General features: G+C 35.3%; 1 protein-coding gene across 4 annotated transcripts in view; it reads right to left on the bottom strand.

The window, feature by feature from the left end:
• Positions 1–27252, bottom strand: part of MGAT4C (MGAT4 family member C) — a 669114-nt gene that overhangs the window by 166726 nt on the left and 475136 nt on the right. The window contains exon 1 of one of the 4 annotated variants that reach the window (XM_019754917.3): positions 27034–27201. The exons of 2 other annotated variants lie outside the window; for them this stretch is intronic. The gene's annotated coding sequence lies outside the window, so the exon portion shown is untranslated. Of the gene's footprint in view, positions 1–680; positions 741–27033; positions 27202–27252 lie in introns of those variants that run through there. One more of the 4 variants, XM_074325330.2, reaches the window with a different exon arrangement.

The following is a 27252-nucleotide window of genomic DNA, read 5'->3' on the forward strand; positions in this document are numbered from 1 at the left end:
TCACATTCCAAGTTTCTGACTCATGACTCTACTATATCCCATGTGCCCCTCTCTTAAATTACAACAATATGTTGTTTCAGTAGATCTTGCCCTTGACCTCCTTGTACAACTTATTCACTTTAATTAATATTCATTGAACTACACTATGTGTCAAGCACTGTGTTAGATGTTAGGGGTACAAAGGATGCATAACACTTGGACTCTGCTCTGAGCCACATGGTTCTAGTTTTCTCTGGAAACTGCACATTCACACCCATCGCTGGTCTTACAGACAAGGAAAGAGAAACCTAATAGAAAAGGAGACTAAAACCAAAGGAAATCAACTAAATTTTCCTCAGGGAAGCTCATGTGAACGAACTTGAAGAAACAACGTGAAGATTTAAAAAATTCCATAAAAGTATACCTGAGTGCACTGTCATTCTAACTATAAATAGTTTTAAGATTTTTTTTACATATATTTTACATCAAATCTAAAATGCACATGATAAATGATATTTGTAAAAATATTTCTTTAAACAATTGAATAAATATCTTTGGCTTAAAGTAAGAGAATTTTGAACCCCCATAGATAGTTTCTTGAGACTTTAATTAAGAGAAACATTTAAAATCAGTTTGGGGTGAGAAAAAAACAAACAATAAAACAAAACAAACAAACAAACAAAACCCAAGAATAACCTTACATTCAGAGAATTTGTCTGTACTCCAGTAGAGTGAACACTGTATTCCCAAAATTTTGTTTCTGAAACTAAAAGAATAAAGATTGGCATTTTTGAATCATACTCTTTTTGCCAATAAATCCTAATGTTTTATTTTTATGTATGTAAGAATCCTATTTAAAACAACAGAAAACACTTAGTCAGCAATTAGATGTACGCCATTACAATTCTTAAATATTCACCACAGCTAGGAGAATTAATTCTTATTAAGATCAGCAAAGCCAAACTAAGCAGACAGAGCCTGTCAACTGATAACTCCTCAGGGAACCAATTTCCACTAACCAGTGAATGTTATCAGGAATTATCAAAGCCATTGTGGAGAAAATGTGAACTTGTGGCTTCTTATGTCTAGAGAGATCGTGAGATGTATCCAGATGGAAAAGAGAAAATCATTACCTTGATGCTTTTCCTAATTTTGCTTCATATACTATAACTGATATTATCTGTAAATCAATGAGCAAACTGAATATTAAAAACCTAAGAAATTTAAGTATATTGGAAAGTAAAAGAACACTAAAGTTATAAATAATGAATTATATTATAGACCCTCTCATACAATGATATAGATTAATTTGTTCATAAAATACAATACAGATGACTTTAGAAATGCACATTTTAATAACCTGAATTGTAGAAATGATGCTAAAAACATTTATATCAATACAATAAATAACATTTTAATCTGATAGTTTTTTTCTTTCTTCTTGGGGAAAATAGTTCAGTTACAGAAATCAGAAACTAAAGTTTTGTGTCTAATATATTGGGAGAATTGGGGAATATTAAGATATGGACACAAACACAGCATTCAAAATTACACTAAAATTCAAAGTGGGAATTAGAGACAAAGAATGAAAATATTGTGCATGCATGTGTGTTCTTTTGTTTAATGCTTTATTTAGATTGGTTATATGTCAACTTAACACAGCAAATATTCATTTGGTATGAGCCCTAACCTGTATTACATCCCAGAGATAATGGGATCATGACTACTGTATAGTTTCTGCCTGTAAGTAGCTTGACATTTAGGAATGGTATGAAAAACCACATAACTAAAATCAAAATGGGCATCATTAAATTGATTTTTTAAAGGGTTAAGAGTTTATAGGATAGAGTGAATAAAGTTCTGTCTAAAACAGTCAGGAGATTTATGGTGAAAGTTATCATAGAGTATGTGGTTTATACAGTATGATACAGTATTATACTTTACTTACATTAATGTAAGCAAAATATAAGCTTATAGGTAATTTGTAGCAAAATTAGTATTTCAAAAAGTATGAAATGATTACTTAGAAGTGTTTTCAATTTGAGCAACACAAAATATTGTCCTTATTGCAGAGATGAGAAAATACTTTATCCAATTCCTCTGCCCACCTGTGCCCCGGCAAGCTCCCATGGGAAGAGAAGATGTGAATCTTATTGCTCAGAATCTAAAACATTTAATTGCTTCTCCTTAGCACAAAAGCTCCCTATGAAGTCAGGGAATTGTGTAGGTTTTATTTACTTATGTACGCCTAGATCCTAGAACAGTGCCTGGTATATAATAAATAAGCTTTATAAATGTGTATTGAATGAATGAAAATGGTGGTACTAAACATGGTGGTTATTATAGTTTTTAAGTGGTTGTTTCCATCCATGAGATTGTGTGCTATTTGAAGGTAGGAACAACTTCTTAACTGACTTTGATAAATGCATAGATGTACTGGGCAATGTTTAATGTTTTGCAATGAATGGATGTCAGAAAAGAAATATTAATGAAGAGCCCTACAATCTACATGAAAAGGGCAAATGTCTTGGCATTTCAAATAGAATAAATTCAAGTAAACTAGCTATCAGACATTTAAAGAAAGTCAAATAGATTTTGACCTTTTCAATTTCATTCATTCTTTAACGCAAAGACGTTATTAGCACTTAAATAACAATGCTTGTATAAATCAATTTTAGTTCAACTAGTTATCTTTGGGAGAAAACAAAATGTGTCCCACATAAGTTATCTAATTATATAGTAGAACATCAGAATTTATCACAAAGGAGAAGCTGATGATGCCAAAATATTGTTATTCTAATCAGGAATAGGAACTGAACATACAATGATAAATTTTGCTTTCAAGTATTTATGTGAGAACACTCCAAAAGAAAAAATTCTGAGCAACAACAAAAGGAATTTTACTTCTGCAGGATGCAGCAAAGGCTTTTGAATAATTTCTTTCCCCAGATATGTGGCAAAGATATCTCTGGAAATCTGACCTTTAAAAGATGACTATTTCAAGCACTGCCTGTTTTTTTAAACTTTCTGTCTAATTTATGTGCCAGACGGGAAAAGTAATTTCCATTACATTATGAACAGGTCGTCCCCTCCCTTACTGCATTTTCTCAGGGTCAACACAATCATGAGCAGTAATGGATATCTACTACAGTTGTGGTGGTTGAAGAGCCTGCTCAAATTGAAATAAAAAGCTACCTAAAAATTTATGCCTGAAGTTTCGTATCATTGATGGTTCTGATACTCAGACATAAAGAGTATAAATCAGATTTTTCCCACTAATAAAAACTATCTAAACCATCCCCTTTAGCAAAGTATTTGCTTAAGAAGTACCCCAGATGATAGTAGGCACATAGTTGAGAAGAGAATATTTCTGGCACCAAGCAATGTTTATGCTAAAAGAGACAACTTATCCTTAGGCAAGACCCTTTAAACATATTTTGATTTCTTTTTGTGAATTCTCATATACTTGGGGTATATGCAAAACTCTGCTTTATTAGATATGTGTTTGGTTATGTTCTGACTTTCTAATTTTCTGCCTATGTAATTACCTATGTAATATTTAGAAGGAAATATTATTATGAGTTATTATGAAGCAGAATGTTTAATTAACCAAAGAATAATCTAGTTCTGGAAACCAAATATGTACAAGAATCATCATAATCTCAATGCTAATAATGTCTTTATGTTAGTAAGTCCAATTGAAAACCCTCAGAATTTCTGTATCTGATTTCTTCTGAACATGCACTAAGTAATTTAAAGGGTACTTATATAGTTCTTATTTGAAATAGAAATTCTATTAGATTTGCCTAACTAATAGAGACTAGAATTCTACATTGATAACATTATAATAATGATATTTTACATTTGTATAGGAATTCGCAGTTGACATTAAACTTATACACTAATTGTATTATTTAATCTCAAACAACAATCTTGTAACAAAGGCAAATATTAGAAGTTAGGAAATTGAAGCTCAAAGCAGTTAATTGATTTGCTAAAGTTTGCCAGTTTCAGAAGATGGCCCCACTTCTCTGATTATTTTTCTTTATAGAAAAATCGTAAAGTTAAAAATTTCACATTTATTTAAAAAAATATTAGCTCAATGTCTGTGTGTGTGCGTGTGTGTGCTGTTGTTGTTGCTTGACTAAGACAGAATTACAAAAGGGCTCAAGAAATTTCTTCTCAAATACATTCACATAAGAGGTATCACAAGTGCTTCAAGTGTGGTCAGATGTGGAAGGGAGAATAGCCGAGTATTCTAGTGCAAAGGATCTGAGTCCAGTGAATCTTGATTTCAACTCTGACTAGGTTACTGACCATATATACGTTCTTGGCCTGTTTATTCTCTCTATTCTTCAGATACACACACACACACACACACACACACACACACACACACACACACACACACACACACACACCCCGGAAGGCTATAGTATGGATGAATGAAGCAAAACATGCACAAAGTTTAGAAGAGTGGCACCTGTTTGATATTTTAATCTAATGAAAATGAACACCAAATAAAAGTGGTCCCCTGCCCATCTGTATTGAGTCAGTGAAAACAATATGCATATTTATGTATATCAAAGCGGGAAGCAAAATAAATAATTGGATAAGCTGGATAAGAGAAAATAATGAGTTTCACAAGTGAGAGGTGAGAATTTGGTGAGGAGGGGCAATGCCACCATTCACTAATATAGAACATCTGTGACTGGCCCTGTGGGATGTTATTTAATGTTATGTAGAGAAACATTCCCTGATCCCACATAGAAATCAGTACATGATATTATTTATATGTTAAATGATAGATAAAGATCTAATAAACTGTAGGAAAAATAGCTGCAATTGCTAATAATGAAGTAGGGACTCAGTGATGTCGGCAGTGACCAAGAAATCTACATTATTGTTTTCTAGATTTTTAGATCTAGATTTACTCTGTTGTAACATATGTGCTGTAATCTTAGGAATCTTGCACGATGGATGCCCTTGCTGTTCAAGGTGAATTAAACATACTTTAGAAAAAGAAGTGATATTTTGCAGGAAACAAGTTTTCTCCTAAACCGCATATAGGCAAGTCTGTTTTCAAAGAGCTAAGTTGCTGTGATAAAGTTTCAGATCTTACCCTGTAAGCAACTAAGAATCTGGAAGCAAGCCAGGTGGTTGGTGCTCAACATGTTTAAAGTAAAACCAATAATTGTAGGCTGGCAGACACTTTGATGTTAATGGCACATTAGATTATCTCTCAGACCTTTATTACAAGGACTCCAAAGGTGCAGCCTTTGATAGGTGACAGTCTTGCTGTGTTTCACTGAGTGGAAACTTTAATCTCCCTCTGAATTGTTAGGTTTCACCATGGCCTTGATGGTTTATTTGTGAATTCCAGGACATTTTCTTTCTGCTATGACTAAAGAGAAGGATGAATTAGCTGTCCTTAATAATAACAAAGCAGAACTCAATTTCATTTATTTTATAGTTTGTTTTTTTAATTACGATTAGGAATTTCCTTTCTAAATATGTATAGTCTGAGCATTGAATGATATTCATAAATTTTGTTTATTAAAATAATTATTTTATTCCCTTTGAGCTATATAGTCTTTCCAAAGTTTTCCCTGTGAAATAAAATTCTAGTAAGTATATGCATAAATTATATTTCTAGCATGTCTTACTATCAAAACCAGTTAAAGAATAACTCAGCTATGTTCTTTTTTATTCCATTATGGCTTCAACAGTTTATGATTTATTTTCTAATAAATACAGGTTCACCATATATATTTTGTAATTGATAAAGTGCTGTTATCTGAAACTAGGCATTTTACTCTCACTTGATACTTGAAAATAATTATTTTCAGTATTTGAAATCATGTGTTATGGTAGCAATAGCAATAAAAAGGCATGGCAGTGTGCTATGATGAAAATTTCTTATTTAGTACATACAATTCACTTTGAAAAGCTATCTGAGTTTTTTTAACTATGTGTACATTTCTCTAATGATGTGTTCTAAAGAACATTGAAAAAATAATATATTTAAACTGAATCATTTCAAATAGAAAGTGACAGAACCTCATCTTACACCGATATAGGACCAGCGTTTGGGGGGAAAAATTACAAGCAAAGAAATCCAAAGATTTGAATTGATTTTCACAAAGTCATAGGCAATGCAAGATTAATAGATGCAGTCTTTTAACTGCATCACACGGATGCTCACTGAAGAATAACTGTATGCCGAACACTGCACTTTGCTTGCACACTGGAGAGAAACTCTCCATCAAGTATGAATCAGTCTGCTGAGTCAGCATACTGTTGTGACTTAAGTATCATTCTAAATGCAAAACAGGTACCAATCTGTGTCTGGTAAACAGTATATGTACACATAAGTCCCAGTTTGCACTGACAGTTCTTGGGTACATAGTCTTCTTGACAAAGCATACATCAGTGCAGAGTTCTTGGCCAACACTAGTTGTCCCCTCTGCTTAATGCCCTCTCCTTTTCCCTTCACATTAGGTGCTTGAGTTTTGCCTCTCCTAACTTACCTCTAATTCATTCCTAAACCCATCCTAATTTGTATTCTTTCCACACTACTCCATGGAAACTGCTCTTCCCAAGGTCACCAATGACCTCACTTTTGCTGAAACCATTGAACACTTCCCAGTTTTTGTTTCCCCCTCACATAAACCAGTACTGCATCTGACACTATTACTTCCTCTCACCTTCATGAAACACTCTTTTCTCTTAATTCATAGTATATTGCTTTGCTCTTAGTTTTTTTTTTCTTTCGTTTGTTTTTTGTCTACTTATTTAGGCTGTCTATATTTCTTTCTGCTTTTCCTAATTTTGATATTTTTCAAAGACCTAGCCTTAGTTCTTTTCTACGTTTTAAACAATAAATTGTTCTCTTCTTACATTGCTGGGATATTTCATTCATTTTCATATCTTTATTTGTATTCTTATGATTCCAAAGAAAGCTCTCATGAACTCCTATTCAGTTGCATAATGCATATTCTTTTGACTTTACTCACTCAAATTCATCTTCTTCTTTGTCCCCATGCCACAATCTCTGTTCAGTCCACATCATTTCTTTCCTCAATAACTCTTAGCAAACCCTTGACTGACATCTCTGTCCTAAAATTGTCTACTTCCATTCCATCAACATACAATCAAATGGGATTTTTTCCACTAAAATACAAATATATGCCTGCCACTCCTTTAAGAAAACTAAAGCTCTCCAGTGATTTTCTCCTTCATGCAGATAACAACGCACATTTCATACTAAGTATTTAGAAATTTCCTTTTGCAATATTTTTTCTCCTCCCTGCCAACTTCTCTAACCTGATCTTTCCCCATGCCACCTTGTTCCCAGCATGTGTCACCTAACTTTATGATTTTGGTATACTACTTTTTTTGCATATAGGCCAATATAAATTGCTGTCTCTTACCTCTGAGTGTTTGTATATGTGATCTGAAATTCTGCATTATTTTACCTGGCTATCTTCTGCTCAGGTTTTTTGTTTTGTTTTCTTTTGTTTTGTTTTATCTAAGCTTAGAAAACATTCCTCTTGGAAATCTTCCCTTAATGCAGTAGACCAGGTTAATCACATTTACTGTGAACCTCACAGTACCTTATACACACTCCTAAGTAAGTACTTGCCTCCTTCCCTAAAGAGTGACCCTGAAGGCCAGTGCTGGATCTTATTTATTGTAATTTTCCTTAGAGTGCCTTGAATAAATTTGCTGTTAAATAAACATGCGTGATGTGAGGTAAAAACGACCACCAACAACAATTACTACAAAAACCTGAGTCAAGGCTATGCAACAGAAAGTAAGAATATATTAAGATACATTCTCTGCTCTAATATAGCCTTATGTCACAGTTCTAGATAAAAATTGATTTTGTCTTTTCAGCAGGCTGAAAGATCTAATTTATGCCCATTCAAGATGTGAGCATAGATGTGGTACTGACGTCATAGGAACATAGTAGATATGCTTTCAGTGCACATGTATAACACAAGAAATAATGAAATGAAAGAAATACAAAAAATATAAACACTAATGAAAGGTACAGTCTCACCTAATAGTCTAAAGGTAAGAAGTTTTCAGGGTTGGTTGAAAGACCTCTTTCAAAGACCTGAAATATTTCCAGCTCTCAATCCTCCTATATTAATTTGTTTGGCCCTCTGATTACTTGAAGTTAGCAAGACATCTGCAGCAGTTCCACAAAAGGGGTTTCATCATCGCTATGTCTCCATTTTAGGAAAAAGAAATTTCCACAACTCTTCTCTAATCCTAGTAGGATTCTACTCAGACAATGTAGGCAAATGTTAGGTTTCAGTTCCATTTCTAAATCTCTTCAAGGTAAAGGGGATTACAAAGATGGCCTAAATTAATAATGGGGAAGTAGAAATAAATGTCAGGGAGTCAACTATCATAACCAATACAAACCCAAAGATGAATAAAGCTACCAGTGTTATGGTTTTGAAATCAATGGAGTGTAGGATGCTTCTTTATTACACAAACATATCATATGATGCTCAGTATCATGGATGGAAACGGGGCTGAGATCTCTTACACGGTTCATTAACATGTTGTATGTGAAGCAGAGTTGTTGACTAAATCATTCAAGAACCATCTTAAGCTTGACTTGAAAGAACTTAAAAGTTGACTCTAGAGATAACAGAATTGGGCAGTTTAATAATGAGCAAAAATATTCTGCAGCCATGAGCCTAAGCAGCAGTTATTCATTGTGACTATCCTAGTAAATAATTGCTAGAGAGGGTTTCAGAAAATCACATCTAAGTCTGTATACCTGGGGTACATTTAGAAAGATAAGTATATTACATGTCCCATTAGCAGTCTTTAATATATATTGAGAGAGCCAAGGAAAAAAAATGTGGAAATATAGTTTAATATAAACATAATAAGGATGTGGAATATGCAGACACATCCATATCTCAAAATACACACACAAATTAATAAAATGACAATGTTATCTGTTAATGAAAGTTCTGGAGATAAATGACCAACTTTCACTTTGTTTCTCTGTTCTATCACTCACTAGCAGTGTGATCTTCCTAACTAATCCTAGGTTTCCTTATCAATAAAACTGTGATAATAAATCATTTCCAATTCTTAGGACTGTTGTAGGGTTGAGGTGAAAAAAATGCCTACAATCTGCTTAACACAATACCTAGCACACTGGAAATACGACATAAATACTAGCCATAGTAATAATATTAAATAATTATTTACAATATTAAGCCACAGTAAAATAAGCAAATCATTTTTTATTCACGCATCTATTTAAACAACTATTGATTAAAACCTTTTATTTTAATAGGGCTTTATAAGCAGACAAAAACCACTGTTACAATAGGTTCAGTCTCTTCCCCTTATTTATACCTCTGTGGAAAATAAGTTGGAGAGGTAACATCATGCATAAAGTTATATTAGGAGGAAACAAATCTTCATTTAAGTTTTCTGAGGCTCCCAATCTACTTATAATAAAATAAAATTTCATGAAAACATGAATCAGGAGATACGACATTAAGGAAGATAAACAAGATACCTAAGAGAACACATTGGAAAGCGACATCATAAAGTTAACTATTAAAGAGAAAAATCACGAGCCCAAAATGGCATCACTTATGAGTATGCTAACGCCCATGATACTAAACCTAGATTTAATACCTGACCTGACTGCTGTTTTAACCTCTTCCAGAAATATTATTTTAGTCAATCACTCTGAAATTTTCTGTGCAATATCAATGAGGTAATTTGTCACCTGGGCCCTTCCATTCCCTATAGATAGAAGAAATAATCTACATGATAAAAACCCTTACTGCCCCTGTCTTCCCAAAAGATGTCCTAGTCTAAAAAATAATCCTCGCTTCTATTTTGTTTACTGCTCCCTTACCTCACCCTTCCTCCTATAATAACCTCCTCTGTTGTACAACCCCTCAGAGCACCCTTCTTCTAGCTAGATGGCATGCTGCCCCGTTCATGAATCATTTAACAAAGCCAATTAAATCTCTAAATTTACTTGGTTGAATTACATTCTTTAACAACTGTAAGAGTTAATCCATAAATAATTTGATGTTGCTATCCCGAAGGACAGGGCACTTGTTTTTCCATATTTTATGAAGCCAGCCTATTTTACAACATCAAGTGGTTACCACATCTAGGTAGTTCATAATAGAGTTTTAGCTGATGACCACAAACAATGCTTTTATGATTTTTCATATCCTATACATGAAAGTTTGTTCCACAGTTTTCTTCCTCTGTATTCTGTGGGCTTGGCATCTTGTATGAATGAGTTTAAAATATGCATTCAAATTTTCAGCTATAAAATAAATAAGTCATGAGGATATGATGTACAACATAGGGAATATAGTCAATAATATTGTAAGGACATTGTACAGGGTCAGATGGCTACTAGACTTATCATGGTGATATAAATGTTGAATAACTATGGTATACACCTGAAACTAATATAATATTGTATGTTAGCTACTATATTGTAATAAAAATATTTTCAAATGAAAATAATTAAAACAATTAAAAAATAAAATGTGTATTCTGTGGTTGTAGAGTTATTTGAAATATTCAGAATCATTTTGCAAACTTAGGTTGCTTTTAATTATCATTTATTACCAAATCAATATTTGGGCAGTAATAATATAATAACTAAGTTGCAGTTTAGTCATTTCTCTTTGCTATTTGAAAGCTATGTCAACCCATGATAAAATTAGGAAGTCATTATTAAAATGCAGTAGTGGTTTTTCCTCTCTAATAGAATCCCAATTAAGGGGTCTGCAAGTCCTAAATATTACAGTTTGCAGAGCTCTTCTTCTTCCAGTACATTGTATAGTCAAGTAATGTAAAAGCCTGAAAACATACAAGATTATTTGAGCTGTCTGCAAAGAATGATCCATGGTTGAAATAAGTTAGTTGTCTTGAGTGTTACTTTGTTCTATTTTATACATTTTCATAGCTTTCATGTATATTATGCTACCGTATTTGATGTTTTCTATTACAATCTTCAAGTTTACCAAAACATGAAAAAATTTTAAAAATATATTACCAGATAAATGTGAGCACATGCATACACTGGTATTGAATTTATTTGAATTCAGCTTACTTGGTTTCAGGGTCAGAAGATACAAAGCTGTTGCTAAAGGGACAGCTCTAATGTGATGGAAAACCTGGACAGCACACATACAGCTTTGAAGAAAGAAGGTCTAACTTTGTATTGTGTGCCTTCATCCAACTGTTAAGCCTTTTTACTCAATAATCAATATTCCATCCAGCACAATAATAAAACATAGAATTATTTATGGTTCCCATTAAGGTGTACTTTTCAGTCACAAGAGGAATGAAAAAGGGGAGAGGTGACGTGATTTAATGAAAAGGCCATTGAACAAGCTGCAGAGGCTCTCAAATGAGATCATGTGAAATTTTGCCTTTGAAAAAAAGGTAAAGTATTATGCAAACATAGTATTAATATTGAGAATCTAAAATGTTCCTTTGTAGCAGACCTCATGTGTTCTGGGGTTAGCAGAATAACATTAAAAATTGTTCAATACAAACAGTAATAGATGGTACCAGGAGAAACTCTAAGACCTATGTTTCAACCTCAGACTTGGAATTTATTGCTTTTGTGATCTTAAAGGTTGACCCTTAACATCTTTTCTACACACAATTTTTTAACTTTGTTTTTATATAGTGGTATTCTGCTGATGTCCTTGTCTTTTTCCCTTAGGAAATGTTCCCCAGCAACTGCATTATTAAAATGGGACAGGTTTCAAAAGAGTTGTCTGAAACCATGACAAACTTTGATTCAATCTCAGTGGAATAACTGCAAGGTAATTGTCCCAAAGTCATCACTTTCTGGATGTCTTAATAAAATGGCTTTCATAACATGAGACTTTGCCTTTATGGAAGCCTGTGGAGGCAGGGACGTGAATATTTTGCTGTAAAATGCCAGCATATTAAGAAGTTAATTTAAGAAGGCTTATCTCTCTTTTTTTATCTTCTACATCCAAAAGTAAAAAAAAAAAAAAAAAAAAAAAAGCTAATTTCTTCCCCACCTATTTATTATCTGTTATTGACATGGACATACAACTTGTCATTTTGTTCAATAGCATACATTTCATGACTGCTTAATTATTTGGGTCTTCACATTTTCCCCGATTGGGTGGAGACTCTGGGACAGAGCGGTCCTTCCCAAGAGGCAGCCGGAAATCAGCCATGAGTACTTTAGCGGCTGTTGCCCCAGCACTGTCCTAGATGCCAGACCTGCTTGGCTGCTCTATGTGCGAAAGCACTTTATAAAGTATCACCCAGACGCCAAGGAAACCTCCTCCAGCTCTAACTGAAGGTGGGTAACCACATGTCACAGCGGCTTTGTCAGACAGTGCTGACAAGCCCTGTGCTTCTGTCTCATCTGTTGTCTGGCTTGGTCCCACCATGCCACCCTTCCTAAGCCACACCTGAACCTGCGTGGCTAACACCATCCTCATGTCATCTGAGATTAAGGAAGGAGAGAAAACTGAGAAGAGATAATTTGTGGCATGTAGGGTGCCCTCCCAGTATCTTGAAAGTTATCCCCACTCCAATGCCCACCCCCTTTTACTTCTATCCTATTAAATCGCATTGAAGGGCCACTTAGTGAAATTTAAGTTTTCCTCAGGGCCTCAGCATCAAATATGTCAAGTTCCCCTTTATGCTGTGAACAGGCCAAAATTGGTCATAGCCATGCATTCGGTCCTACGCAAGTGAATGCTGGCAAAACTCTCCGGTTGCAGAAGCCTGCAAGATTAATGCAAAGAAACACAGCACTCCCTTTCAGCTCACTGGCCAGAAAGCTGTTTTTGCTAAACACTGCTGCTGCTTCAGGCTTAACCTCTTTTTCATTTGAAATTGCATCATTCCTCATATTTAACTGACTGAGTGATGCACTGATGGTCCTCTCAGATTCCCAAATTTAAATGTTTTGTCCCCGTGTGAATAGGCATGGGACCTAACACAAGGATCTTTTTCGCTATTTCTCCTACTGAATATTCCACATGTACTTACTTCTTTTTTCATCCCATAGTTTCTGTATATCTGGACACTTGACTTTGGATTAGAAGTTTCAAGAGACTTACTGATTTGGTTTGCTTGTCAGGGAAAGTATTTTAGAATAGAATATTAGGGTGTTTTGAGACATATAGAAAGGAGAAAAGAGGAAAAATATGTGAGGAGTGGGGCTGCAGAAAGACTAGCTGTGACATCCAACCTCACCTGTGCACAGCCCCACAGCAGTTGCTTCTGACAGGCAGTAACCTCCCCACCTCCTCTCACCACCTCATACATGCACAGATCTCCAAGCTCCTTAAGGGCTCTGCTGGCTCCTCAGAACTTCCGTCAATGCAAGAGGTGGGGGAGTTGACTGCAGCTGCTAAAGGGGCCCAGGGGCAGGAGGCCTCTGATACTCTGCCATATTAAGCCACTAACAGGAATGGTGACCCCAAGTGATAATATCAGCAATGTGACTCAATTGCCCTCCTGCTGAGAACAGGGGTCCCTAAACCAAAATGTCTAATGAGAGTCAAACCCTACATACAGAATCTTGCCCCAGCTCTCCAAACATACAGTAAGTACCGTTGACTATAGCTTTTCCTGGTTAAGAGGTTCGGAGGCAGCTGGCCATCTTTCTGACCCCAATTATCACTGTCTATTGGTTTCTGATTCCTTTTTCTCGTTGAAAATGAGCATTTCCCCAGGGAGCTCTGCCACTTGCAAGTTTGGAGATTTGTAGAAAGTTCTACGAATGGATAGGGAGTGGTCTTAGAGGTCTCAAAATATGCTGTGATCACTTCTTGTGGCAGACACACCATAAGGTGTCACCCACACATCTTTGTATGATTCCCTCCCCCTGAGCGTGGGCAGAACCTTGACTGAATTATAGTGAAAAGAACATGATAAAAGTGATGAGATGTCACTCCCATGATTATATTGTTATATGACTCCATATTATCAAACTCAAGCAAGAGACTCCACTCCTGGCTTTGAAGAAGTAAGCTGGATGTTGAGAGAGGGCCTGAGAGAACATTCTGGCAAGAAACTGAGGCACCTGTAGGAACTCAGAGCAGTCCCCAGCTGACAGCCCTCGAGAATACGGGGACTTCATTTCTACAATCACAATTCTGACAGCCAGAATTCTGCCAGCAACCACAAGGCCTGAAAGAGAACTCAAACTCCAGCACAAAACGCAGCTTGATAAGCACGTTTACTGCAGCCTCTTGAGACTTCAGAGCAAGACACTTACCTAAGTTGCGCCAGTATCACTGACCAGTGGGAATGGTGAGATAAGGTCTATTGTTTTAGGCATCTGAATTTGTGATAATTTGATACAGCGCACTAGAAAACGAAAACATCCCCCATGCTGTGAGAAGAGCCAGGGGGAGCAAAGAGGCATGGCATTCCAGTGTAGCCCCTGTGACTTCTATTTCCAGCTCTTCAGGTCCCTGCAGACTTCACACGCCCAAGCTGATTCCCGCAGATACCACTGCTGGTGAAGTTTATGTATTGTTTTTCTCACAAAGACAAAGATGTTAAAAGAAAAGACAAGTAGGAGAAGAGCTTCTGAATACTCAGATGAGCAGTATCCTGAGTGAGGCATGCCCACACGCGCACACACACAGGATTGCATGTACTGACTTTGCTTCCTTGCTGCCATTGGGGAAGATAGTGATGCCACAGCAACCTGGGGGGCTGTACAAGATACCCTCAAAATGAAAGCTGTTTCTAACAATTTTATTGTGGCAGGAGGTAGACAGGGATTAACAGAGGAGTGAGTTGCTCTGCCACCTTCTGAAAGGCACCTCAGATCTTCCAGTTCTGGCTCTCAATTGCAAGACCCAAATTAAGCTGTAACATAGAAAACCTGTCAGATTATGGCTCTCCAAAGGGATCTAAGTCTCAGGTCTCTCACCATATATTCATTTAATCAACATTTAATGAGTGTTTACTCCTTGGTAGCACTGCTGACACAGCAGTGAATATGAAATCCCAAAACATAGGGAGCTTTGAATCTAATAGTAGATGCAGAGAAGGAAATTACAATTAAAATGCATGATAGGGAAAGTGCAGGTGCTGTCTGAGCACAAAAGAGGGACACCTCACCATTCCAAGAAGGTGTGGGACAGAATCACCACAACCCCACCAGTAAAGACATCTGACCTGAGATGTGAAGGATGAAAAGGAACTGACACCACAGAGTGCTCTGAGGAGAGGGAACATGTACCAACACCCAAAGGTCAGTCAGAGGGCAGCAGGACATAAGCATGGAGTTTGCAGGTTAGACATAATAATAAGATAGAGCATTTATCCAGCATGAATTGGGTGTGGTGCTAAGATGATGGTACACACCATTTCACTGGTCCTCATAACATTCCTCAGATGAGGCAACTGAGACACAGAGAGGTTAAGTGTCTTATCATGGTCATCCCACCGGTAAGGGCGGAATACAGGAGTTAATGTCCAGCTGACTGGCTCCAGGGTCCACACCCACTCCCATGCCTCAGTATATAATGCAAATGAATAAACCTAATGGTGTGGCTCCAAGTCAGGCCACCTGTCTTTCACCAATAGAGCCACCAATGAAAACAAAAGGTCCAGATCCACCCCAGATTCTGAAATTTGTCTCACCTCAGAATCTCTGTACAGTTCTTCAGTTCTTGAAAATAACGGGCTAAATCAGGCCTCTTCCAGTTGTGAGATCTCTTGTTAGCAAGCCAGGTTCCACTTGAGTCTATGCCTCCCTAGACCTCCCGGAAACTCGAATCTTGCCTCTGAATCCAGTCCCCTTGGCTAGAACTCTCTTATCAGACCACAGCCACCATGTTGGCCTCCTGTTTTGGCCTTCTTCATATTTTGGTTCCATGAGTATTCTTAGATTGCTTCTGGGTCCCTGTGCCTCTGTGTATTCTCTGTGGTCTAGTCCTTGGTACAACCTGACTACAAAACACTGCTGAGAGAATATCTTTATCACATGGAGGCGGCCATTATTTTTCCTAGACACAGTGCTGTGGCCAACTCTTTGAATTTCAAAATCCCTCTTTGACTTCACTTTTCTCTGAATCCATGGTGTATCACACTCCTCCTTCCATGCCAGCTGCTAGAGTTGGTGATCAAATATTGTTGCTTAGTTATTCAGACTATTTTGGATGGATATAATTTCTCTCCTGACTGTTTAGAAATGTCTTATCCTTCCCAACAACAAGAACAAATAAATTAATCAAAGTGTTTTTTCCTAAACAAATTAGACATACCCTAAGAATAATTCTATAATCATTGTAGAGTTACCAGAATAAATAGCTCACTGCGCAGGCAACTTTGACAACAAAATTTTCTATCACTGTATATTTTTACATATGCCAAGTTACATAATTTTGTATGCACATACATTTATTCTGCATTCCTACTTGGATATTATAGTGTAGTATGCTCTCTAATCATAGAGATTTTTAATCCATATCTGCTGCATATCTTTCTATCTTTGGGTTTCAGTTAATTTTTCCAACCTCTTAAGATATGGTGAATCTTTTATTTAGTAGTCCATGAATATTTCCTGGCATAGCATCACTTGCTTAAAATGTATTGTGACCTTCTGGAGGGTCCAAGTCTTAATGTCAGGAGGTATATTTGTTCATTTGCTTACAAAGCAAGGGCAGCTTATTGTCTAAAAAGATGCTTATACATGGTTTCAATTGAAACAGAATCATTTTTATGAAAATAAATTAACTGCCGATTAAATAATTCCCACAATTAAAAAAAATTGGATATGTGTTGTGCTTTCTTTTAACCATGATGATGTTTTAAACATAATGACTAGATACTTAATATCTACTTATTTATTATAAGTATGTTTGGTACAAGTTATAAAGACCAATTTAAAACGGCAAATTTTACTTAATATTTCACATAGCCATCCAATAATTTTTTTTCCGTTTATGAAGGAGTCAATATTTGACAGTTCAGTCCAGCAGGTCTTTATTCCTTTTCAGTTCTAAAGAGCTTGGACATGATTTCAGAGCTTAACAATCAATTTCCTGCTGGACTCCTTGCAGTCTAGCATGTCAAACTACTTTCTTTAAGCTATCAGTGACCTTCCCTTCAATTTAAAGTGTTCCTATATTTTGAGACTTTCTGCTACCTTTCATATGGTTGGCCACCACATTTTCAAGTATACTCTTTCTGGTTTCAGTAACATTAGTTATACACACACACACATACACACACACACACACACACACACACACACACACACACATATACATACTCAGTTTTTATTACTGAGTCTACACCTCTTCATACTCTTCAATTATCTGTCTGTTCCAAAGGACCCTTGCTTTATTTATATCAAAAGCTACAAGCAGATACTGATAGTAGTTCTGTTGTTTGGCATGCAACTCAATGTGCACAACCTATAATCTTATTTGATGTACTTACATATTATGATTCGTTATGTGGTCATCCACATATTAGTGCCAAGGAGGCTGCAGAGATGGGCAAGTATTTAGTACTCTAGAAAAGTCCATTTAATTCTTATTTCTATGATTAAAATTCACTAGCATCTGAGTGCTTTTACTTTTTCCTCAGTGTTTTGCCAGCTTCTGTTTACCTATACCATTGATTTAGCTGCTACCCTTACTCTAGACATTTTGCCAGGTGCTAAAGATTTAATGGTGGACGCAAAACAGACTCCACCATCACTTTCGTGAAGTTCAAAGTCTAGTGGTGGAGATTGGAATTAATAATTTAATCAACCAAGGAACCCTCCAATTGCAACTTTTGTAAGTGTTAAATAAGGTTGTAAGTGCCTATAATTGGAAGATTTCATCTGGTCAAAGAGATCAAAAAGAACTTCTTTAAGGATGCACTTCCTTAACTGAGCTATGAATGCTGACTTAGGAGTTCAGTATGTGAAGAATATAGCAAGGAACCTGCTACCCAAAAGGAATGGAATGAGCTAAATCTCAGTGGTGGGACAGAAAAGACATTGTGCCATTGTAAGAGACATGACAAGATAGCAAATGTTGGAGGCACACACAAACCATTTTGGACCTTGTAAACTACATCAGTTTTGTCATCCTACAAGTAATGGAAAACTATTACAGAGTTTTAGTGACAAGGGGGTGAAGAGAGGCTATGAGAGAGAGGAAAAAGGGATGCCATGTTCAGATATATTTTTCATGGATAAAGGTTTGCTTGGATTGCCTACATCCAGCACCATCTTTTCCTTCCTCATCTAATGTTACGAAGCAGTTCTAATAGTTTAGATTTAGTTCTCCTGCTGAATCAAAGGCCTCTGATTCTGAATAGCCTTTATTTGTTGGGCTCCCTCTTCACAACCTCTAAATAATGGATTTCCCTAGAGCTTCTTCTCTATTCTCTAGTAGATATCCTTCAGTCATTGTTTTTGCATGTTAATAATTTGAAGATGGTTACTAAATATATTCATTCCAGTCTTGTATATCCAATAGCTACAAAGAATACTATCTTTGCCCCCAAATGAGCATCTCAAACATAGCATATCCAAAGTATGCAAAGAGAAAGAAAACCAGTTTCTATCCTTCCTTCCTTCCTTCCTTCCTTCCTTCCTTCCTTCCTTCCTTCCTTCCTTCCTTCCTTCCTCCCTCCCTCCCTCCCTCCCTCCCTCCCTCCCTCCCTCCCTCCTTCCTTCCTTCCTTCCTTCCTTCCTTCTTTTCCTCAGGTAGTCAGGCATTCTTTTAATAAACATCTGCTAAACCCTTTTCCACGTCATGGGTAGTCAAAGAAGAATTAGGTAAAATCCTTGACTTCAAGGGAATAAACTATTCTATATAATTACTTATCATACCCCCTATGCTTAAGTATCAAAATCCTATATGCTAGTCTTTTTTTTTTTTTCATTTACTTTCCCAAAAATATTTACTTTTTTGGTGATAATCTCCATCTCTCTAATGCTTCACAGTTCCTGCCTATCTTCTACTGTCAAGAGCATTTCTCTTTCCTAAAGTTATCACGTAAACCCTGTTATGTGATGTTGCTCGGAAAGTTTATACTAAAATCTAGGCAAAGAAGAAGGAGTACTAGATACAGGCAGACAGTTGTCTTGCCTTTCCTGAAGTGGCCTCTCCTATCGTCTTTTGTGCCTGGCCATGACACCCATATTCTTGACGCACATCAACACCACACTTATCTCTGTATCTCTTCTACCTACCAGAGTACCTGCAGCATAATAGATGTAGGAGGCTACAGATAAAGCCTACTTAATTATGCCCTCATTCGATGCCATCTGTTTTTCCATATTGGAGACTCATCCTTATTGTATAAGTGAATACATTTAGAATAACAGTTTTGGGAACTGTCCTATGAAACAATTGTGAAACTAATTAGTATACAGTCTTCACTAATGCTCCTTCTGATCCTCTTCCCTCACTACTGATTTGTGTTTACCGTGAATCATATGCCATCTAAATCACACCAAGAAGGAAATAGGATGATGCTCTCTTTTCCTTTTAAGATAAATTTTTAATAAATAGCTTTTCTATATGTTGTTCAAGTAATTGAAAAAAATATATATAACTACAATGAATTGAATCATCTGATAAGAAGGATGTTTATTCCTCTGGATCTTCCAGCTGACCCTAGCCTAATACTGAACCATTGGGTCATTCAGAATCAGATGTTTCCTCTCATTAGCTGATGTGTGGTCAAGGTCATCAAGAGTGAATAATTACTGAATCAAGGACTCTACCCCAAATTCTGATATTCTCCTCAATTGTGTCATGGGTTGTTGCCTCCCTCTGTATTCTTGAGTAATTAGCCATCTCATTGGATAGCATCCATTATTTAAAATAAATTAATAGAATGGGGAATTTGATAATGCTATTTGAAATCTAATGAAGTGGATTCTCTTGGCCATTTTTCTCCTTTGATGGGTCAGTCTACTTTAAATTGTCTTGGTTAATCTTGCTTTCTGTTTCTTTTAGGAAGCTTTCCACATTTACTCGAAACCACAGTGCTCTATCTCATAATAGACTTTCCATAGTGTATACATTTAGAAAAATTCAATTTAACCTTCCAACCAAGGCCTATAGTTATACAATTATGACCAGGTTGTCCCTCCTGGTTTTGTACAACCAGCATCTCTTCTGATACTTTGGCTCCCTCTCATCCTGCCTCCAGTCATAAACACCAATCCTTACCTGAACACACTGTTTTCTCTCCTCCCATTTTGACCTTGTACATACTGGAGGCCACTCTGCCTGAAATATCCTTTGCTGGTCTCAAATTGGAAAATTTTCTACTCATTTTTAAAAACTCTACTGACAGCTTATTTTGGAAAAAATGTTCTGATTTTTACAGATAGAATAAGTCATTCCTTGTCTATGATTCCTCAGCACTCTGTTTAAACCTCTAATATAAAACTTATCTCAACGTATTATAATTATTTATGTTCAACTTTGTGTTGATCTCTAGACCATGAGCCCTTTGAGATCAGCAACAGTGCTTTGTTCATTGCTGGCATGTCATAAGTGCTCAATAACCATGTGCCTATGCTTGAAATAATTTGTGGATGGGTCAGAGCATTTATAAGATAAGAAAGAATATGTTAGTGAAATGATAGGTAGTATTGCTCTGTTATGTTTTACACTTACATTAACACTTTGATTTTACAAGATTATAAACTATAAGGAAGATAATTTTATTTATCCTTTTTTGTTTGTTTCTTTTGATATAAGACTGGGCACATGGTAGATGATGCACTAAAAAAAAACAAAAAAAATCAACAAACAAAGTTACACTCACACACACACACACAGATTTTAGAAATCAAAAGACTCTTATTTTGCCTTTCAGAGTGTCTTAGGGAGAGAGAACAGCCGAATTAGAGGACAGTAGTCTTATCTCCACTTCACCACCCATGTGAAACAATGAGCTATTGTTGAAACATAGGAGAGGGTTGATATCTACATGTATAAGAACAAATAAAGCCTTTTAGCACTACACATTTCAAACGCTCATCAAATCATAAAAAAAAAAAAAAGGAATAAAACATAAAGCAAGTAGAGTAAATTGAGTAAAATGTAAAGGAGAAAACTACAGGATTTTCCATTTGAATGTATATATATATATATATATATATATATATATATATATATATATATATATATATATATAATCCCAGGGGTGCCAAAGAAATTTATACAAGTGGACACTTTGGTCAACATTGCTCAAGCAGTGGATCGTTGTAATCAGAAGTGTCTGGACGCTGATGGTAACCACTCTGAGCACCTCTTGTAATTGCAGAAGTCAAACGTGACTTGTATTCATCTTTTCTTATCAGTATATGCCGAGTATTACAATTTTGATACAGTTTTACTTTCTTAAGATGTGTATACATTTTTCCGGCACCATTTGTATATAGACACACACACATGCATACATATCTCCCATATTATATCATTTTACAGTTGGGAATAGCTCCTAAAAGTTATTTAGTCCAATTTTATTTAATTCATTTTTCACATTTAAAATGTGAAATCTAAGAAATATCAGAAATCTTATATGCAGTAACTGATAAGGCAATATCTAGTACTCAAAACTCGTGAAATCAATGTCAAGTTTTAAAGAGTAATTAGTATGACTGTTTCCCAAAGGTTTTGTGTTCATGGTATATCATGTTTTTTATATGTGTAAATAGGGTTTTTAATGAAACTCCTAATTGATTAAAACACACACACACACATACACACACACACACACACAAAATGCTAAGCAAATCAGGAACAGTGAAAACACTAAAAGAGGGCAGAACTGATTGAGCACATTATAATATGTGTCAGTCCCTGTTCTCTGCACTGATAAGCTCACTAAATTTGCACAACAACCCTATGAGTTAGGTACTTTTACTTCCGCCAGTTTTTATATGAAAAAATAAGGCCTGAATGGGGTGGGAAAGAAATTAACCTCAGGTAGTATGTTCTCAGAAACCATATTTTTACCATAGTGCATGCAAACAAACAAAAAACACCTTTGAAAGCATGTGCTCTTTATTGCTCTACAGGTCAGAACGTTTGCCCATCCGATCACACTCTCTTATGCACTTACATTTAAGAAAAGTTGCTGGAACTTATCTTTTCACCCAGCTTCTCTATCAATCACAGCGGATGTTATCATGCTCTACCCCACATTATAAATTTCATCCAGCTCAATATTTCATCTGACTGACTGCAGTGGCAGTATGTGTCATCTTAGCAAAACTACACTTTTCACATTGACTCAAACGCTATGGTCCACCGCTGAGAGTTTCACAGTGTGGCATATGGCATATGGGTAGAGAGTCACTCTGAATGAGGACTGTCACCAAGAATGCCTTACACTGTATTCAGTTCCTTGCCTCTGAAATCAGAATCACAGAACAAGCAACCAATCCTCCGCTTGTAGTAGATTTTGCATTTAAAAAACCCACTCTGATGTCAGTGTATAGTTTTCATTACAAACACTAACAAAATTAATTCTGGAATATTATTAGGTAATAGTAGCTAAATTCAAGGCTTAGTATCTTGTAAAACTTTTTGTCAAAACACTATGGCTTAATATCCCTTGAATTTAACTAATTCATACCCTTAATTACTGCGTTCTAATTTTACTCCTTCGTTCTGCTCATTTCAAAGGCACATTAGTCAAAGGTCTTAATTCAGGGATATAATTTTATTATTATGTAATATTATACGAGTAAATTTGTGCTGAATCAAGTGTGTGTAGGCAACTTTGAATTGTTTTACAATTTATATATATGTCACAAGATAGATATTTCATTGGCTAATTAAATGATACCATCTAAAAATGGTTTATCTTCAACTGATAGGTTCTATGTACAGATTGATTTTCTCTGAGGAGGTTAGACTTCAGGCTTCCTTTTTTTTATTTTTTTTTTATTTTAAGTCACTGGGCATGTGTAAATAAATTCAATGGGTAGTAAATATCCTTTCAGTTCAATGATCCTAAGACTAGTATTAATATATGCCAAACTACTGCAGAAATGGTTGTTAAATTTCAGATTATTTCTTTTTTGTTTCTTTCAAATACAAACTACTATCATTTGGAAGATATTCTTAACTTTTTTAAAAGAAAAGATAAAATTCATCCATTTCTCACTCTTCTCTTTATACCACCGAAACACTATGTAACGCCAACCAACTGTAAATTCAATGCATTATGACTGTCAAAAACTATTATAAAGTAGAGGATAAATATGTAGCTAGATTTCTTGAATGTACAAGATCACTTTGTCCAAAAATTTTTTTTTTCAATACATTGTAATTCAAGCATTTCATTTTGGTAAATTGCAACAGTCACATTCAGAACCAAAGATGAGTTATAAATTAATCAATAGACATTTTTATAATACCCAAATGTAAAGTATTTACAAATCCATTTTCAGGTTAGAACATACCTGAGAACGTAAAGATATATAGAAATACAAGAAATGCAAATAAGTCCATCTCTCAACTCCTATTCCTAGCAAGTTCTCTGTTTTATTCAGTTACACCTTGAAATACATTTTATGTTTAGTTAATTTAAAGATCAGAGTTTGTCAGATAGAAAAAAATATATATAACATACACCAGAGCAAGGATCTTTTATACTGTTTAGTTAAAAATAAATCCAAGTACCTAGAAAAGTGCTTGGCACAGAGTACACAAGAGAAAAACGAAAAACCAACAACAACAAAAAAACCCGAGGTAGATAGCCAGATATATGGAGGAAGATGGGGGTAGGGGAAGAGAGAAAAGGGATTAATGGATTGATTGATTGATTGATTGATTGATTGATTGATTGACCTGGGGCATTAAAATTTGAAAGCTTGTTTCTGATTCTGACTTCTCCATTTACTGACTTACTGATGAGGTGTTCTTTGGCAACCAATTAAAAAACTTCATTTCCTAGCAGCATAATATTAATTATTTTACCACAGACCAATTGTTACAAATGAATGATATGATATCTATGAGACACCTTTTAAATTTTAAAATACATATAAACATTATGTTTATGCACACAAAATGTACACCTAAAGATCCATGCATTAACATACAATTATAAGCCCAAACTAAAATGATATCATGTCTGTTATATTCTTGATTTAACTTAAAAGTTGGCTGTGACAGTCCAGAATTTCACATTGTTAAGATAAGCATAGAATTTATGACATATCCAAGTACTTCAACTGAGAAAGTAGAAAACTAAATGGTATCATGCATTCAAATTATTAAAAGACGCTAACGAAGGTGCTTATCTAAACTAAGCTCTAGGAGAGCACACAAGAGGGAAAAAAGTTATTTTGGAAGAAATAATGATATAATTTGAGGAACAATTTTCAAAAGAAAATAATATATCACCCTCAGCCTCTAGGAGATGCAGAGAACTTCAGAAGGGTTAATATAAATATTTTCCTCACTGCAAATTTTCCATTGCTTTAAAATACCTGTAAAACCAGCAACTTAGTAACATTTAATTTGGTGAACCACATGCAAATAACTGGATAAGATGATACAGAGAACAAAAGTGCAAAAGAAAAAAAAATGCTTAACTCAGACAAAGGACATATGTATTAGAAAGGGAACAAGGAACACAGTGATACATGTATCTTCTACCTATGGCTCCCTGAACTAAGAATTCTTCCTTGGGAGTGTGTGGCATGGACAATTGCTATGATTCCACTGATGTCCTCTCTTTAAAAAAAAAAATAATAAAATAGTGAAAACTTTCTATCAATGAAGTCCACCATCCAGGTAGATCATATCATGTATATCCATGTCGTGTAAAGTTGTTCAAAGGAAAACAAAGAGATAAGCAACTCTAACCCTGTAGTCACTACCAAAGCAGTGAATTTTTGTGATTAGAGAAACTAAGACTGAGGGAATCATTTGTACACTGCAGAAAATGCAATCGTAAATGTCTAGACTGTCTATTGCTTGAGTAAGGTTTTCTTCATTGCTGACAGAATGATATACATAGATTTTTACAGAGCTAATTGTTGGAAAACAAACGCTTTTCCCTGGTCAAGATTGATCACCTGTGAAAACGACAGTCAATACCTTTGGGTTGTTCAACTCCACTTTAAAGTACTTAAGGGAAAAAAAAAAATCATTTCAAAATGGTGAATCATTATGCTTTCAAGTTCGTATTACCAAAGTTTAGGATTCCCACTTTCAGATTTTGAAATTCACAGAATAACCAACACATATCTCCCTGCAAAAATGAATTCCAGATACGTATATGTAAGCTTTTGAGGTTTAGTGGATTATTATGTTGTCTTGCTTGAGAAAACAAAGCTCAATCCCTTACATTTCATTAATACACATCTGACGCTTTCTATAAAATCAGTTTTGTTCAGACCTGAATTGACTGAAGTAGACAAATTGAACAACAGTAATGTCAAACACTGCCAAACAGGACTGGGCTGGTTTAAAGACAGAGAAGTGTGACATAGCTGACAAAACCCTGCTGTCTTCAAGCACAACTTAAGCATTTCCAAACCCTCATCTCTAATTATCTAAATTACTGGTTTGCACAGGCAAAAATAGCAGGGGTGCCCAAAAAAGTACACACATTTTAAGAGATGTTATCTATATTCCAGCAGTAGTTTGCCATATTCAGAAATGTCTGGACTCTGATGGTAACCACTTTGAGCACCTCTTGTAATTACAGAAGTCAAATGTGACTTGTATTCATCTTTTGTTCTTGGTATATATTGAGTATTGCAATTAATACAGTTTTTCTTTTCCTTTCTTAAAATGTGTATACATTTTTTTTTTGGCACTCTCTGTATTTGATGTTAAAGCAGTAAAAATAAAGCTGGAAATCATGAGCATATCAAAGCCTGCTAGACAAGTCATTATTCAAAAGTTTTATTACCCTAGAAGAGATGGAGATGCTGATAGAATAAGAGGACATGTTAGAAATACAACTATTTATACTTTTTTGTGTCTTCATGTCATAAATAACTGCATGCTAATTTAAAATAACAGTCTACTGTTATATTGTGATAATAAACAATATTTGAGGAGATAAAAGTGTTTTTCAATTCTTCATTCGATAGCATGTGAACATTCTTAGTCAATTAAAAGCTTGCATTATATCTGATTTTTCTGGATCCCTGTCAGATTCAGTCCCTATATCCACAGCAACTCAACAGCTATAAGTACATTTGTTTTGCTGCAATACTATAAGGATCCTCAGATATAAATATTTCTAATAATAATTAAATAACTGAAAACTTTATTTTCAGCATTTCAATATTCTGCAGATACAGAAAACACAGTATTCTGTTATACATTTAAAAGCATTCAGTGTAATAAGTGATTCTAATGTCTCTTAATTCCAGAAAAAAGACAAAAACAAAAACAAATAAACCATGTTCCATAAAACTGTTTGTTATTGTCATTTTAAAATGATGAATATGCATACAAAATACTACAACTTCATTTCAGAAGCTAACGTCTTCGCTCACTTGGTAAAATGTGTTTTCCTGTATAGATCCAACTTCGGAAAACTGTCCCAAAGAACTATCATTTAACAATTAGAAACTTTGACTCATTTTCAATTTATAGCAATACTACTTGGTTGATCATTTCTACCTGTACTCTTTGCTACTAACAGCAACACATACAGAGATGAAGCAAAGTACTATACATATCCATATACATTAAAAAAAAAAAAAAAAAAAAAACAAATTAAAAATAACAGTCCTCTACTAGCAGTTACTTTCCTTTTTCTACAGAAACGCTGAATGTGCCTGATTTTCATTTTCTACTATAAATGAGTTTGCCAGGTACACGTTAGCAAGCTCTTTTTCAATCCATTTTACTAAATCCACACTTCCTTTTAATAACGCTAAACATTCCTCTCATTCAAAGCCTAGATAGTAATCCTGTTCAACCCTGACACCAGTTTCTTATATTGCCTCCTCTGTTACATCTACCTTTATTTGGAAAGAGAAGGTAAAACAGAAGAGGCTCTTACCAGAGACAGGGAAAACAATTCATTCAGTTAGATCCAACAGTGCTGTGTGCAGCCTGGCAGCATGAGTGATCCTTGGGCCTCACACAAAAGCGAGATAATTGGCTCTCAATGAAGAGATGTAAACATCCATCATAATGGCTCTGGGGCTGAAACTGAACGCTACCTCAGCTGTTCTGTGTACTCCGACTGGAAGATGATGTCACAAACATCAACTGGGTG

This window comes from Rhinolophus sinicus, chromosome 1, assembly GCF_057876585.1.
Source record: "Rhinolophus sinicus isolate RSI-liver-muscle chromosome 1, RSI-T2T, whole genome shotgun sequence".
NCBI lineage: Eukaryota > Metazoa > Chordata > Mammalia > Chiroptera > Rhinolophidae > Rhinolophus > Rhinolophus sinicus.